Source organism: Paroedura picta, chromosome 7 (genome assembly GCF_049243985.1).
Source record: "Paroedura picta isolate Pp20150507F chromosome 7, Ppicta_v3.0, whole genome shotgun sequence".
Taxonomy (NCBI): Eukaryota; Metazoa; Chordata; class Lepidosauria; order Squamata; family Gekkonidae; genus Paroedura; species Paroedura picta.
The window spans coordinates 70,688,337-70,704,168 of NC_135375.1; the positions used below are offsets into that span (position 1 = coordinate 70,688,337).

Genomic DNA, 15,832 nt, shown 5'->3' on the forward strand with positions numbered 1-15,832 from the left:
CATTATGCCGAAATAGCAAAGGGAAAAGATCTGCTTTAATTATTCAAAAGTGTATATTCTATGATGAAGTATAACACCTAGATTGTTTTCAGTAATGGATATTTGTCGAACCTATTCATGAAGTCCTTGTTCTCACACAGGATCTTGAGTTCTGTACCTCCCAGCCATTTTGATGGTGATTCTAGTATATGTGGAGAAGAGATTTCAGCATCAACTGGCTTTTTTTTTTACAAACTGAATCTGTACTCTGTCATTTTTCAAAAATGATTCAGAATGCAGCCCTTGTGCATGTGGAATACCAAGTTCTTGTGGCCACAGAGATCTTGTGTCATGTGAATTGGCCTACAGATAAGAGTTCAAATCTATGAAGCATTGTTCCAGTCTAAACTCGTTGAAATAAATAGTACATCTGTTACAGCACCACGACAAGAGCCTCTTGTGGCGCAGAGTGGTAAGGCAGCCGTTTGAAAGCTTTGCCCATGAGGCTGGGAGTTCAATCCCAGCAGCCGGCTCAAGGTTGACTCAGCCTTCCATCCTTCCGAGGTCGGTAAAATGAGTACCCAGCTTGCTGGGGGGTAAACGGTAATGACTGGGGAAGGGAATGGCAAACCACCCTGTATTGAGCCTGCTAAGAAAACGCTAGAGGGCATCACCCCAAGGGTCAGACATGACTCGGTGCTTGCACAGGGGATACCTTTACCTTTCACAGCACCACAGCAAATAGTACTTTATAAAGTAACTAACTTATAGTATGACATAAGGTTTTGTTTCTAGTGTCCACTTCAAATATTTCAAGAACTCATGGGTACTCAATGGAATGAATAAACAGTAGGCTTAGAACAGATAAAAGGAAATACTTCTTTACCCAAAGAGTAATTAACATCTGGAATTCCCTGCTGCAGGAAGTAGTGGTGGCTCCAAAATAGTTTCAAAAGGAGATTGTATAAACATATGGAGCAGAAGTGCATCAGTGGCTATTAGTCACAAGGTATAGATGGGACACTGCATCTGGGACAGTGATGCTCAATTCTTGGTGTTTGGGGGGGCAACAATGGGAGGGCTTCTGGAATTTGGGGCCCTCTTCTGGAGCTCCTGGCAACATCTGGGTTTTGGCCAATGTGTGATAGAGTGTTGAACTTGATGGAACATTGGCCTGATCCAATTTGGTTTCTGTTATATTCTTAATCTATAGATGATCAGATAGGGTTCTCTGCACCCAGCTGGGAAATTCCTGGGTATTTGGAGATGGTGACTGAGGAGGGGAGAATTTAGGGAGGGGATGGTGCTTAGCAGAGATGGAGTTCACTTTTGTAGTCTGGAGAACTCAACAATTCTGAACTTCTGAACACCAGCCATGGAATCAGGTATGGAAAATAGGAATTCAGATGATGTTTTTTTACGTTATGTTAGGTGAATTGTTTTGCATTGTGAGAGTTTTGCTTTCTGTGTTTATAATTTATCCCGAGATAATTTTTCATATTTGTAACTCTTATCTTATTTAATATTTATTTTTACTTACTACCATGCATTTCTCCCGAACTGGGACCCAACGTGACTTACGTTGTTTTCCTCTTTCCCATTTTATCTTTACTACCACCCTATGAGATAAGTTAAGACGAGGGTGTGTGAATGACCCAGCCTGACACTATCACACTGTCTCTTAATTTAATCACAGATTTTGCCTTAATCCAATCTTAGCTATATTTACTGCTCAGTAACTTATACATCTTGACTCTAATTAGCCCTTCCTAGCAACACCCTCCCCACCCTCTACCTGTATTTAATGGTTGGTGCCTTCTGTATCTGAAGAAGAGTGTATGCACATGAAAGCTTATACCTAAAATAAAACATTGGTCTTAAAGGTGCTACTGGACTCAAACTTTGTTCTGCTGCTTCAGACAACACTGTTACCCGCCCAAATCTTATTTAATCAAATACTGTTAACTGTAAATTGGACCTTTTTCATCCTTTCCCCTGATTGAAGGAGCTGCCAGTGGCATCTGTGCTCTAAGATTTCCTCAGTCACAACCTTGAACCTGCGTGGTGGCAGCCAGCCAAGACCCTGGCCTGCACTGGGGCTGAGGGTGGAAGTGAGACTGGAAGACTCATTGTAATGGACACAATAAAATCCTGAATGGCTTTGCCATTTCTGGATTTGTGTGTGTGTGGAAATCAAGAGAATATTGACTTCATGGAGACAGCAACTGGAATAAATAGCTGGTTGGCTCTTTTCAACACTGTCACCCTCATCCCGAACATCCCTATCCCCACATGTATATGTTTGTGTGCACACAAAGCAACCTTATCCTTTGTACTTTTTTCTAAAGGAGATCCAAATCAGATTAGTTATAGTGAGATGATACTAGTGTTCAAGATGGAGCCTTCAACAAAAGTTAAGCTGTTCCTATCTTGATCTGCTTGCACATCCAGAAGAGCAAAGGCCTTTTCATATGGTTTACTTCTCCCATAGCCATGTTCCATAAAGCAAAGGTAATTCCCCCCCCCCAAAAAAACCTCAGTCTCTCTGCATCGCCTCTTTTCTCAACAAATGGTGATTCATCCATCAGCAATCCCTATCTTCTGCATAAGCTACCTAATGAACATATGACACATAAGTAATTGGAGCTCTGTCACAGGTATCTTGTACCATATAAATGAAATGGTAAAGGGGTGGTGGGAGGTGGTGGGTCTCACTATTTACTAGCCCAATCAGGTGGCCTATATGGCTCCTGGCTCTGTCCCAAATTGGCATGTGTGTCTTGCCCCTGACAGACTCCTCACAGTTCTTTCACCCCACAGTTCTTTCAGTTTGTTGGGAGTCCATTGCCTGGTGAGTTAGCTGCCCCTGGCAGCTCCTCCTCTCCTCCCCTTCTGGTCTACTGTGAAGGAAGCCTCTAGCAACCCCGGACTGAGGCGTGGGAGGTGTTTCTGAGAGCAACAAGGGAGTCTTTGTGCTTTTATTTTGAGGGAGAACAGTTGGCTGACAGGGAGGCCACAGAAAAGCCCCTTTTCACTTAAAATACTGCTGTGGGTGGCCTTGCTGCTGGAGGGAAGTCGCAGCGAAGGCATGTGTATTTCTTGTCTGTGACTCTAGATTTTAGGCCTACCAAACAGGGTTGTTGTGTAGATGAAAATGTTATGGAGGTTCTTTTGTCTCCTGTTTCATCTGCACAACAACCTTGTGCAGTAGGCTTTAAGTGTTTCAAGTCCACAACAACCTGCGTGGGAGGCTTTAACTGTTTCTTCTGCCCAACAGCCCTGTCCAATCTCCAAAGTAGCCTTTTCTGCCTGGGGAGCTGATCTTTGGAGATGAGCTGTAATTCCAGGAGCTCTCCAGGCCCCACTTGGAAGTTGCTATTGGCTTTGAAATATTCCTTGAGATTTGGAGGTGGTATTTCAAAATGGTACAATGTCTCAGAGATCACTGAGAGATCCAGACCGGCCATCTTCAGTCACCATGTCACGAGTCAGACATTGCACAGACCTCAGGGTCCATGTTGCCCCTGGACCAAAGCAGGGAATGCTCCTCCCTCAATCTGCCTGCCTTATGACAAACAATGTTGTCTACCATGAGATCCTCCTCTCATCAACACACATAACAGCCATGCCATGCTTCCCACAGGTCCTCTTCCATAGCGATCCCCAGCCTGTGGGCCGCGGACCACATGTGGTCTGTCAACTAATTGGAGGTGGGCCGCGAAGGACGCCTTCTCCCCCCCGGCCCTTTACAACACACTTTGGGTGTCATTGTCTCCCATCAATCCCAGATGGGACTATCTCATTACAGAGAAACAAGCTCAGGGTTCCCATTGATTTGCCATTGTCATGAGTTAAAATTTCCATGAAAATAAAATGTTCCTTATGAGGGATGTTAAAACATTACCATAGCGATCAGAGAGTGTTAGGGCAGTGGTTGAGAGTAGAGGAGTAAACTACCCCCCCCCCCCGGGCCTCAGTAAAATTGTCAAGCGTTGAGTGGTCCCCGGTGATAAAAAGGTTGGGGACCACTGCTCTTCTACATTCTACTAAGCCTTGCCACACGTCTCTCCACTCACACACCCTGAATCCTGGCCACATCACCACAACCCACACAATACACCCCTGCAGCCACCTGTCCTTCCAGACTGGACACCTCTCCACTTACTTTTCCCACCCCCATGCTCATGTTGTATTCCTGTTTACATGGGCTTTGCCCCTAGTAAGATATAATTGAGAGCACTTGAACTCAACCCACTTCTAGCTGTTTCTATGGGGTGAGAAGTTCACTGAGCTTGCAGTGAGTATACTGAAGTGCAAGGCTACACTTCTGATACGGATATTAATGCATTGAGAGAAACTGTGTTTAGGATTCTTGGTGTACCACAAACTATCTGCCTCTGCAGACTAGGGCTGCAGAAACTTAAAAAAAAAAGAAGGAAAAAACCAAACATGCATTTGTATCTACAGTAAGAGTTTATAACAAATGAGATGGGGATGAATTCATCAGATTCTTGATGAGAATGGAATGCTCATAAATTCCTCTAGTGTCCTTTAATATTTAATATTCATTTTATGATTGACTAAATCCAATATTGGTTGATTGTGCTGACTTTTTATTTTGTATCTAAGTCAAAGTTGAGAATTTTTTTAGTCTCTTTTTAAACAAAGTACACCTAAACACAGAATTACATTATTTCTCAAAGTCCCTGCTTCTAGTTACATTATTAGGCCTTGCTGGGTAGTAAACTTGCTTCTAAGTTATATAAATTCAGATTTACAGCTGTATGGCTGAATATTTCTTCATTTTCAAAAATCTCCACCGAAGATTAGAAAGTCTAAGATAAGGCTAGCTCAGGGCCTTTTCCTCCAACACTTGCATTTCCCTGTGTCTTTTAAAGAAGGAGATCCCACACTTGCACTCTGAAATGGTTTGTCCTAGCGATAGGCTTTTCACCTCAATGAGAAGGAAGACTTTGCGGCACTAAAAAGTCTATTAGAATGAATATTTGCCCTCTGCTGACAACCACTTGTATTGCAGAGATTGCTAAGAATACTTGACTGTGCAGGCAAGTTTTGTTAATAGGCAACCACAGAGCTTTTCACATAATGCAAAAATAACTGAATTCAAAAAATCAGATAAAGATTTACAGTTAATTTCTGGGGGGGGAGGGGTAAGGACTGTTAAAACACTTATAAAACTGTTTAAACCCACTAAAACAATATTCATTCCAAAATACCATATGCTATCTGCTACTTGCTACTGATTTCAAATTGTTGGGCTACATCATGCAAGCATTTCTATAGTCAGAAAAGGGAAGGAGGAGGAATCTTTTGATCAGGCTATGCTGGGAGATCACAGGGCCATTCTGCACAATGACCAATGTTGCTAAATGTTTGCAGTATGCAGAAAAGCTATATTTAATAGTGGAATTTCATCATTCCGCACACCTTCAATTCTAGCGGAATACTGAAGTCCCAGTATTCATTCCCCACAGGTTTCCGGTCTCGCTGGAATCGCAACAAAGAAGGCGATATTTTTCCACACTTCTTCCCGCCCCTGGCCGTTGATCAAACAGAACAGCCAATGAACTGTTGTGTTTGTGCTCCCAAAAAGCCCCTTCCCCTTTAAAAACTGTTTTTTTAAAAAAACCCAAAACACCAGTAGCAATGAATATTTGTTCATTCAATGTCTAATAAAGACCTTTTTCACTGGCGTAGGATCTGGCACTTAATCGTTTACATGCTCTTCAAGTAAAAAAAAAAAAATTCCCCCCAATGGGTGCAATTTCTGGCCGAAATTACGGGCAGTGTCGAACAGGGGGCTGTATTGTGCTTGGAAACTTTAAAGACAATTGCAGAAAGGAGCTGTGTTTTACTGTTAAGCACTTCTGTGGAGGGACTTCAGCCAAAGAAGCCTCGCTTATTTGTTGCTTTCGCCGGTTTAAGGGGGAAAAAATGGTGATCACGTCTCCGGAAGCTTGGGGTGAGAGCTAGGGAGGGACATTTTTTCTACCGCTATTTTGAGAATGCACATGTCTTTAGCTGATGTGTTGCGGCTTGTTCTCAGAAGTGTAGCAGTTTTTTCAGGGGGAATCCACTTTTCTGGATTTCTCCCTAAGCACTATAAAATTCCGATTGTTGCTAGAGTTTGGCGGAAATTTTGTGGTTTGTTTTTGACATCATGCGGAATTAATAATGTTTACAAAAGGTAAGACATTGGCTACATTTAAGTTGTGCGGAATGGCCCACAGTATTTATGTGGACAAAAGCCAGATGCGATTATGGCTACTGTTTAAGCGGGAAGTTAGAAAAGGTAAAAAATAAAAACCAATTAAGTTACAATAAACTGATCCAAAAATAATTTTCCTGTCAAATCTTGCCAGTATTGTGAACCACAGCCTTTACTGATGGTGTTCAAATGAAGCAGTTAACTTGGCTAGCCATGACAATCCAGCAAGGGTTGGGTGGCATGCAGAAACTATTTCTTGGTCTTCTAGAGCCAACAAAGAGTTTGTACATAATTTCCTAGATAGCAGTTGCTGCTCTTACATTTATGAAATGCTAATATATGTGTCACAATGGAGTTTCTGCTCAGACGGGTGACCAGCATTCTGAATCAGAGTGCTTAGTCACATTCAACCCACATATTGGGGAGGATGATTGACATTCCTATCACTGCTATTCCAGGCAGACTAGCAGGAATAGTAAGGAGGCAGAGCGCTAGAGGTGAAAAATACCACAACAGGAAATACCACACAGAAGAAGCACTATATTATGCTTCTTGCTTGATCATTGCTGTTACTAATTAAGGTAATTTGTGAGGCTCCACTAGTCTATTCTATTCTGTGACTTCTATGTTGACAAGCAATATAAACAAATAGAAATACAAATGGGTTGGAGGAGTCTGGTGAGCTAAGCCTTCCTCCAGAGCAAAATCTTCCTTGCCCACCTTTGCCAGAGGAAAGTCATTTCACCTGACAAATTTCACCTGAAATTTGTAGGTACCAAACCATTAATTCAGTGTTACAGGAATATATTGTCCATCAGAGACTTACTTTCTGAAGGCTCAAGACTGTCTCCATCTGGGTGGAGAACCACAATAAAACAAGATATTCATTTCAAATATATGTGTTATATTTTCCTTCTGGCTTCTACTACTGCTAGAACTAAAAACACGTCACATCATTTATTATTAAACATTAAGGGGTTGGGTTTTTTTCAACGCCATATTTATAGTGCTTTCAGCCTGTTAATTGTTAAACTCAATTTAAGTTATTTCATGTTTTTATTTTCTGACTTATCTTTTAATACCAGAGTTTAATTCATAACTTCAAATATTTTATGTTTTTATTATGGTTTATTTGTAAGCTACCTCTGACAGGTTCCCTGGAGAAGTAGCATATCGTTGCGTTCATTAGAAATCCATGAATAACTTTGCATCATGGAAATTCTAACTTTCCAGTTGGTATCGTTACGATTAATTTTAAATTTGTTTGCAATCAATAAAAGCTATCCAGTATTCAATAATACTTTTCATATTGTAACCTTAACTGACCTTTTCCATCTTCTTGAAGAATTTGTCTTTTTTAACCTCTGGAAGATCTAAATTCTTATGAAAAAAGTCAGTGTCAATTTAAAAGACCTTTGAGGTTCTCTCATAGTAGAAATTGTTGGATTTGCTTCAGTGTACATTCAAGTGTTGTTGCCTTTGCCATCACCTGATTGTCTTAATTGATTAAAGTACAGACAAATAGACTGTCCATATAGCAGTCCAAGTGATTGTAATACTATCTAGGCAATGGATTTTCATGTGCCAAAAAGGCCTCCCAGAATTCTGTGCATATCAAATCTACATTCAGACATCATAATAAACTGCAATTTATAAACCATGATCTGATCAAATGATGCCTCTCTCCTATTGCTACCCTCTGTCCATGATCCTGGAGAAAGGGCTGTCCCCCATATCCTGGCGTTGACAAGGCGGTGAGCTAAAAGCTCATGATTGACTGCAGGGGTAGTCAACCTGTGGTCCTCCGGATGTTCATGGACTACAATTCCCATGAGCCCCTGCCAGCAAACCATGAACATCTGGAGGACCACAGGTTGACTACCCCTGACTGTGTCAAATGCTGCTGAGAGGTCTAATAGCAGCGCTGACCTACCTTGGTCCAGCTGGCAGCTGAGGTTATCCATCAGGGTGACTAGGGCTGTTTCTAACCCATGGCCAGGTTGGAAGCCTGACTGGGCTGGGTCTAGGACTGAGGCTTCTTCCAGGAATGCTGATAATTGGTCTGTGACAGCCCTTTCTACCATCTTCCACCCACAAATTGTGGGATATGGGTTTTTCACTTCCCACTAAATACCAGCGAAAACAGTTTCTGGCATTGCATGCGATCTGAGCAAGATATTTGTGTACATGGCATTTTGCTTCCTCCTAAACACTTTAAATAAAAACTCAAATCTTGCTGTTCGTTTATCCATCTATAAATGCCACAAGCAAAGTGGATTTCGTATCCCCATTCTCATCAGCAGGAAGGTTTCTCATTTCAAACTGCCAGGCTTTCCGGGTAATATTTGGCTCACAACAGTATGTCACATGAGACAATTCCTGTTTTTCTAAGTCAGATAAACAGAATCCAGTGTGACATCCTGAATGGGGTATGTGACAGATAGTGCTCTTCCTGTGGCAGCACTCAGCCTTTATATTCATTCTTCCCCGAAAGCAGCGACAATGATCAGCCCGGTTGCTAACCTTCCGTATTGTCAACAAGGAGAAAGCAGGTTCTGTTCTTAGCCTTTTCATTAACATCTTTGAATACTCATGACAAAGCAGGTAGGTATAAAACTATTTTAATTCATATTCTAGTCAGGTGAGATCTTCTGGTTGAGAAATATTTTGGCAACTATCTTCCAAGAACGTTCAGGAATATTATAATTGAAGTAATGTACTTATTGAATGTTTGCTTTTAAACTAGAAGTGATTTCATCTTACTTTTCTGTTACATTGCATTCAACATTGAATGACTGTCTTTCTCTAGTACTTCACTTTCGTATGCAAACACCTGGCTGTTTCAAGATTATTGAAATGTGCTACATTTGCAATGTAACAAATAACATTGTTTATGGATGCAGATTAAATCCAGATTCTGTCTACCCACCACATTTGGTAACTGACCTGTCAAGAACTGGAATAAAGAATGGCATCTTTTCAATCATTTGCTGAAGTCATTTTATACTGGATTTACATCTTTAAATATTTATTATGCAAAAATGTTAAACCAAAACTCTCCTCCACATTTTAATTAACTGTAGCTGTTTTACAAGTACTGTTCATTATCTTATAACTGGTAGAATCAGTGCAGCTTTTTATATTCATGTTAGAATGAGCTCACTGCCTGATTAATCTTTTTTTGGGGGGTGGGGGAGATATGTTGGGGGGAGGGTGCAGGGTTGATTCAGGAGATAATTCTCTGCTCTTGTTTCAGTTCTCCAGAGAGACCCATTTTGCACTTTGCTACTAAGAGATTTCTCTGACTTGGATGGTCCAGGCTTGCCTAAACTTATCAGATCACAGAAATTGAGCAGAGTTAGCCCTAGTTATTACTTCATTAGTAGGCTGGTTAGTGTACTAAGGAAATTCAGAGTTGTTAAATAGAGTTAGGCAACAGCAAAGTACCTCAGTTACTCTCTTGCACTGAAAACACTATTGGGCCACCATAAGTCACCTGCAACTTGATGCCGCTTTCTGCACACATGAAGAGACTTAAGATCCTTAGAGATCATTTACCAGGCAGCTCTTGGTAATGGTCATCATGAGCTTTCAGTTGTTGTGTCTCTTGCATATATAGCTTCATCCTTACTGGAAATTGTGTCCTCCACAGATGTGCACTTATGCAACTTGTTATTGAGTTGGTTGAGTATTGTGATTGGGTTGGCACTCCTGACTCTCTCCACCTGGCTCCGTTTGCTTAGCAGGAAGCATGATTGTTTGGGGGCTGACTGTGCTTGTCAATACGAATGCTGAATGTTGTGATCACAACGATGAAATCTCCTTGCCAGTGTGCCAATATAGACTGCTTTACTTTTTCAGTGGCTCCTTTATAGTTCAGGTAGTCTCCCACAAAAAGTGGTAACTGCTCCCACTCCAGTTGTTCCTTATGCATCTCTTCTCATCCAAGTAGTTTCCTTATAAACATCCCACTTTAACAGAGACTGAGGAAAAATCAGGGGTCCTAATCCAGATGGCAAGTCTTTGGCTAATACTCCCATACCCTAACCAATCCATGACATGTGACTAAAACAGCTAATATGCACATTTCTCATTTTTATAAAAAGCCAGCACCAAATGAATCATGCCCACAATGGTGTTTTTTCCTGAAATTCTCAGTCAAAACATGCTGTCTCCCAAATGTCAGGCAGAGAGGAGAAAGTGCCTCCATGCCATGTTGTCTCACACCTTGCAGCTTCGCTTGCTCTCAACTACATTCAAAAGTCAGTGAAGTGACTGAAGTGAAGTCAGAGAAGCTGCCAGAGACCCAAGCTTACTCTCCATGAACTACTACTCTGTTGTTCTTAATACTGACTTCATACATGACTGGAAGCCCCTCCCCATGAACTGCTCCCAAACAGACCACCCTACTGGACCATAGTTGACAATGGCCCCACTGATATTGAAATAGTTGTACTGAAGTGCTGAAATTGTTATTACTGATTGCTGAGACTACTGTTACTATTGTGTTGTTTGAAGTTGTTGAACTGTGTTTACCTCTGTATTCCATGTAAACAGCCCTGAGCCATAAGGGAGAGTGGCATATAAACAAACAGACAAGCAAATGCTCAGACTGCTAGAAATTACAGAATACCTCATCTCCTTCCTGTAAGCTGGATATGGTTTTGTTTCAGGATGCACACATTCAACAGGAAGAAGCCATTTTGTAGATCCACAAAATGGAGGCTGTACACTTCCATTTTTAGCATGGCAATTAGAGATTCAGTGGACCTCTTGAACTGTGATAATTACCTCACTAGTTGTGTTTGGTTTGGCGAGTGTGTATACTGGATTGGATAACTTCTAGGGTCTGTCAGCCACTGGGTTGATTGGTGCCTTCCATGCATTGCTAATATAGAATGTCATCAGTTTCATATACTCTTATACGCTGATGACCTTCCATACTATGAATACATGAAACAAACAAATCAACACATTGTCGCATTATAACAACACTTGGTACTTCTATGTTTTCCATGTTCAAAGGGCTGTCCATATTTGATTATCTAAGAGTATCAGTTCTCCTACACAGAAGCTTCAAAGAGAGACTACAAAGTGAGCTTGCTGAATCAGAATTCATTCACAAATTCAGGACAATGGACCCCCACCCCCAATGGCTGATAAGAGAAATAGTATTTTATCTCATTACAAATTATTTCCAACCTCTGTGCTTATGTTGTTCTAACCAAGCTGATTATGTTTTGCATTGAACTTCTGCATCCTTACTCCAGCTGGTCCCTCTCACCTTCTAATAGATAGATTTCCATTCCTATGGTGGTATCTGATAAAATGAGCTTTGACTCACAACATTTATTGTTCTTTAGAGCTAAGAGACTCAAGGTTTTGTTCTGTTTTTGGAGGTGGGGTAGGTCACAGTAATCCTTTAACATCAATATCCTTATATTTTAGGTGGAGACTTCAGGCTGAGAAAGAATGACTTGCCTGATTTATAGTGAAGTGTGAGCTTTCAAGTACATTCATTACAGATGTGAGGGTGATCTGGCTGCAGCATCTTTCACCTCATTGATCACTAGGGTTGATTTGGCTGATCTGGCTGGCTAGGTGGTTGTTCCCTTTTTTTGTGGCAGACCTTTTCTACCGAGTGAACTCACACAGCACCCTACAATCTTAGGGAACTCGATTTTGTTTAAACTATAAACCTTCCCGGCAGTTACCAGGTGTTATTAAAGTAGCAAGTGTATAGGAATTGGTTCACAGCTGTCAAGTAAATATAAACAGAGGATTTGGCTGTATTTATTTACAGGTTGGTTTTGAAGAACACATCAGCAGCACAGGTCTCTAAATAGTCAGAGGAGAAACTTGGCCGAGGCACATAAACCTAAGCTAGTTACAGCTTCTGAGTGTGGTTTAAATTTCCTTCAGTGCTTTCAGGCACGAACAGGCATTTACTGACTAGCCTTTTGCATCCACATCAGCCTGTCCTTTCCCAACAGTCAGGCTAAATGGTGCAAGGTCTGTTCATTACCAGAGATTGAGGAGGCAAACCACTCTGCCACACTACCAGGTAGAGCAGGTCTGCACTTTACTTTGCTCTTTTGCTGAGCCAGGCCTGAGCTCTCGCTGCCCTCTCCCTGAACTCCCTCTGCAATGCTCCTTGAGGCAGACCTGAACTAAACGCCTGCTGTGCTTCCCTCCAACAGTCCATCCCCCTTCGGAAAGGTGAGTGGATGCCTGAGCAGACCTCCCATAGGCTCAGCTGAGTGGCTGTTTTTCCCTTCTAGGGCAGGACAACCTAATGTCTGTCACATGATCCCCTTTCAGAAACTCACTGACACAGGTGAGACCTTTTTGGGGGCTCTGCCTAGTCAATGAGGCATGCTTACTCATTATTACATCACAGTAATATTAATAAACAATATAAGCTTTGGTTTACAGAAACTGATGAAGATGAGAGTGGTGGTAGAAGAGCAGTGGCCTCTAATCTGGAGAACTCAGTTTGATTTCCCACTCCACATGCAACCAGCTGGGTGATCCTGGGCTAGTCACAGCCCTGTTAGACCTGTTATCACAGAGCAGTTCTGAAAGAGCTCTTTCAGCCCCACCTACCACATAGAATGTTTGATGTGGGAAGAGGAAAGGTAGGCAATTGTAAACCACTTTGAGACTCTTCCAGGTAGTGAAAAGCAAGGTATAAAAACCAACTTTTTATAATAGTTAATGGTATAATATTATTTAGAAACCATTCTTTTAATACAAAAACTTTGAGTTTACATCCTCCTGGATAAAGTATCAGCTACTAATTTTTATGCCCATGGAGATGAATTATGTCAAAATCAAAATCCTGTAAAAGAAAACTCCACCCAAACAAGTTGCCACTTCTGCCAGTACAATGGAGGATGCTCTGTGTCTAGGATAAACCTTTGTCCTTACATCTAAGGCCTAGAGCCCACATAATAGCCAAACACTGTGCAACCTTCTAGGGTTTTCAGAAGAAGAAGAGTTGGTTCTTATAGAGCAGACCATGGATTTTCTGATTGCACTATCACCCCTAAGTCCTGCACTCAGAGCATGTACCAGATTCAAGCCATGTTTACTTTTCTCAATACATTGGTATTTTCTCTCCACAAATTTCCCATCATATACATATTATTTGACCATACTTTCATATGCAAGTGCATTTTGTCTGGTTAGGTTAAATACTAATCCTTCTCAGGTTCACTAGGGTAGACCTATGAATATTCTGATTGACTCATATCTCATTTCACAGTCTTCTCAAGTGTCCACTTTATGAGGATCTCAGAACTCTTTTTATAACCCCCTTTTTAGCTTTGTCTTTCTGAACCTTCAACTGCTTTGAACTTTCACTTTGGGATAAAAACCTCCAAATTACTTTGTCTGCAACTAATTTGTGTCAGTCTTTTTGTCCTTTAAGTTATAGCTATTTCTGCTGCTCAAGAGCATTATTTCATGGAGTGTAAATGGGAGAAAGGAAAAGAACCAAAGTAACAGGCCAGTACTGTAACATTAACTCAGAAGAAAGCCCCATGCAGTTCAATTAGACTTACTTCCAAGTAAATATGCATAGGTTTGCTGCCTAACTCTACAGTGGCCAGGAATTATGGGTATTTGTTACCATTGCTATGTTTAGGTTTGTTTCTAAAATTATAGGCATGCTATAATGCAGTTCCCACCACCATAGTGCAGGGTTATGTGCTCTAAGAGAGTATAATATGGGTCAGCTAGATAAAGCCCATTTCATTCTGCCTGTCATCTGAGCTATGGGTGTCCTGGCTGAGGTGTATACAGCTGTCAGCATTATCAACTGTGCTGGGTGAGGGCTAGTTTGGAGATGTGTCTGTCATTACTTGCATTGGCTCCTATGGGACTGATTTGAGATACAGCAATTTGGGTGGCAGGTGTTAGAAAACCACTCAATCCCTCTCTGCACATTATATGCCTCTAATGCTGCAGTATACTGCCTACAGGGCTTACCGCTGTCAAATCTCCATATATTCTGGCATGTCTTCAGGATAAACCGAAGAAGACATTGCTACCACCTAAATTTTTATGGACAAGGATTTAGAAAAGGGCATCTATGTCTTGTTTTTCCAAGTATGTATGTAATTTCATATTGAACCTTGATGTAGGTACATTACATGTGTTAGCCAAATGAAATTAAACCCTGTTTCCTCCATTAGAGCTCAAATTAAATTTAGGGTTGCAACCTTGCCATCTACTTAAGAAAACAAAGAGGTAAAAAACTAAGCAGTAGCAACTAACTGAATTTCTTCAAAATCAAGCAGAAATATGAAACTAATTAAAATATTTAATTATTTACAAGCATTTCCTTGTACTTCTCTAACTAGCTTATTTTAATTTCATTTGTGCTTGTATATAAGTGCACACACATCCCCTGATCAACCATGCAAAGTAACTATGTAGGAATTATATAGTGAACAGATACCTTGTTCTTAGTTTATGATGTCAAAATACCATTACATTTAAGCCTATAGGGATCCTAAGGAGGATTGCATTTCCTATCAGTAATTGTTATTTTTGAAGGCCTGGAACAATAACAATTTTATGAGAACAAGCAGTCAGTCCATATGTGCTTCTTTTTATTGCATTGACAAGCATCTATTTCCTGTCAGTCTACATGCACCTGTAAGAAACAGATGCAGCTAATGAAAAATGATTTTTGTTTCTTTACACTATACTGTTTGATGTGGATTCTAGCATCACTAAAGACACTAGACACTGGGGAATCAAAGATATAGAGTTAACTTTGCTTAGTGCTCCTCTTTGCTGAAGCTCCTGTCCCATATGACTTTTGACCAAGCAGGTCTCATGGTCCCCAGCATTTTGGGTAATGAATGGAGACCCACCCCTGCCTTTGTCACCAGCAAAAGGAATAACTGTAGGCCTCAACCACAGGTTCTAGTTGCTCCCAAGAAATTTCTTCCTATTTTAAACTCATTGGCACTGGTAAAATGGGAGCTGCTAGTTAAAATCATTAATCACTGACTGAGGGAGCTCTTCTTAGGTCCTGGTGAAAGATGTTAGCCAGTTATAGGCCAGTCTCCAGTTTACCTTTTCAGGGGAAGCTGAGTGAATGTGGTGGTACAGTTCCAGGGAATCTTGAATGACACACATGTCCTTGACCCTTTTAAGACTGTCTTCAGATCTGAGTTCATAACTAAGGCAGCTTCAGTTGCACTGGTCAACAATCCTTTGTTTAAAGCTGGAAAGGTTTTATTGATGGCCTTTGCAATTGACTACTCCATTCTTATCCATTGGGCAGAATATGGAGTTGGCATTGGAGGAGTAACTCGTTGATAGTTGCCCCCCTCCCATCTGATCAGACAAGCAGAACCAACAGCATGGATTTGTCCTTTATCTCATACTAGATTTAAAGCCCGTTGTATGTTTAAATACAACGGGCGCTAGAAAGGGTGGAGTGTCCTTGGTGGCTGGGTGTTTGTCTCCTTAAGCTGGGAGAACGTTGGGGCTGGGCGGGGCAGCTTCTGCCGGGGCCGGGTGCTCCTTCGCTGCAGCGAAGGAGCGCCCGGCCCCGGCAGAAGGCGGGAGAACGTTTGGGCTGGGAGGGGCGGCTTCTGGCGGGGC

At 41.4% G+C, this 15,832-nt stretch overlaps 1 protein-coding gene across 1 annotated transcript in view; it reads left to right on the forward strand.

Moving 5' to 3' along the window:
- The first annotated feature begins 8,658 nt into the window (after positions 1-8,658).
- The window catches only part of CEMIP2 (cell migration inducing hyaluronidase 2), a 73,389-nt gene continuing 66,215 nt past the window's right edge, over positions 8,659-15,832 (forward strand). Inside the window, exon 1 of the mRNA XM_077344809.1 lies at positions 8,659-8,812. The gene's annotated coding sequence lies outside the window, so the exon portion shown is untranslated. The remainder of the gene's footprint in view (positions 8,813-15,832) is intronic.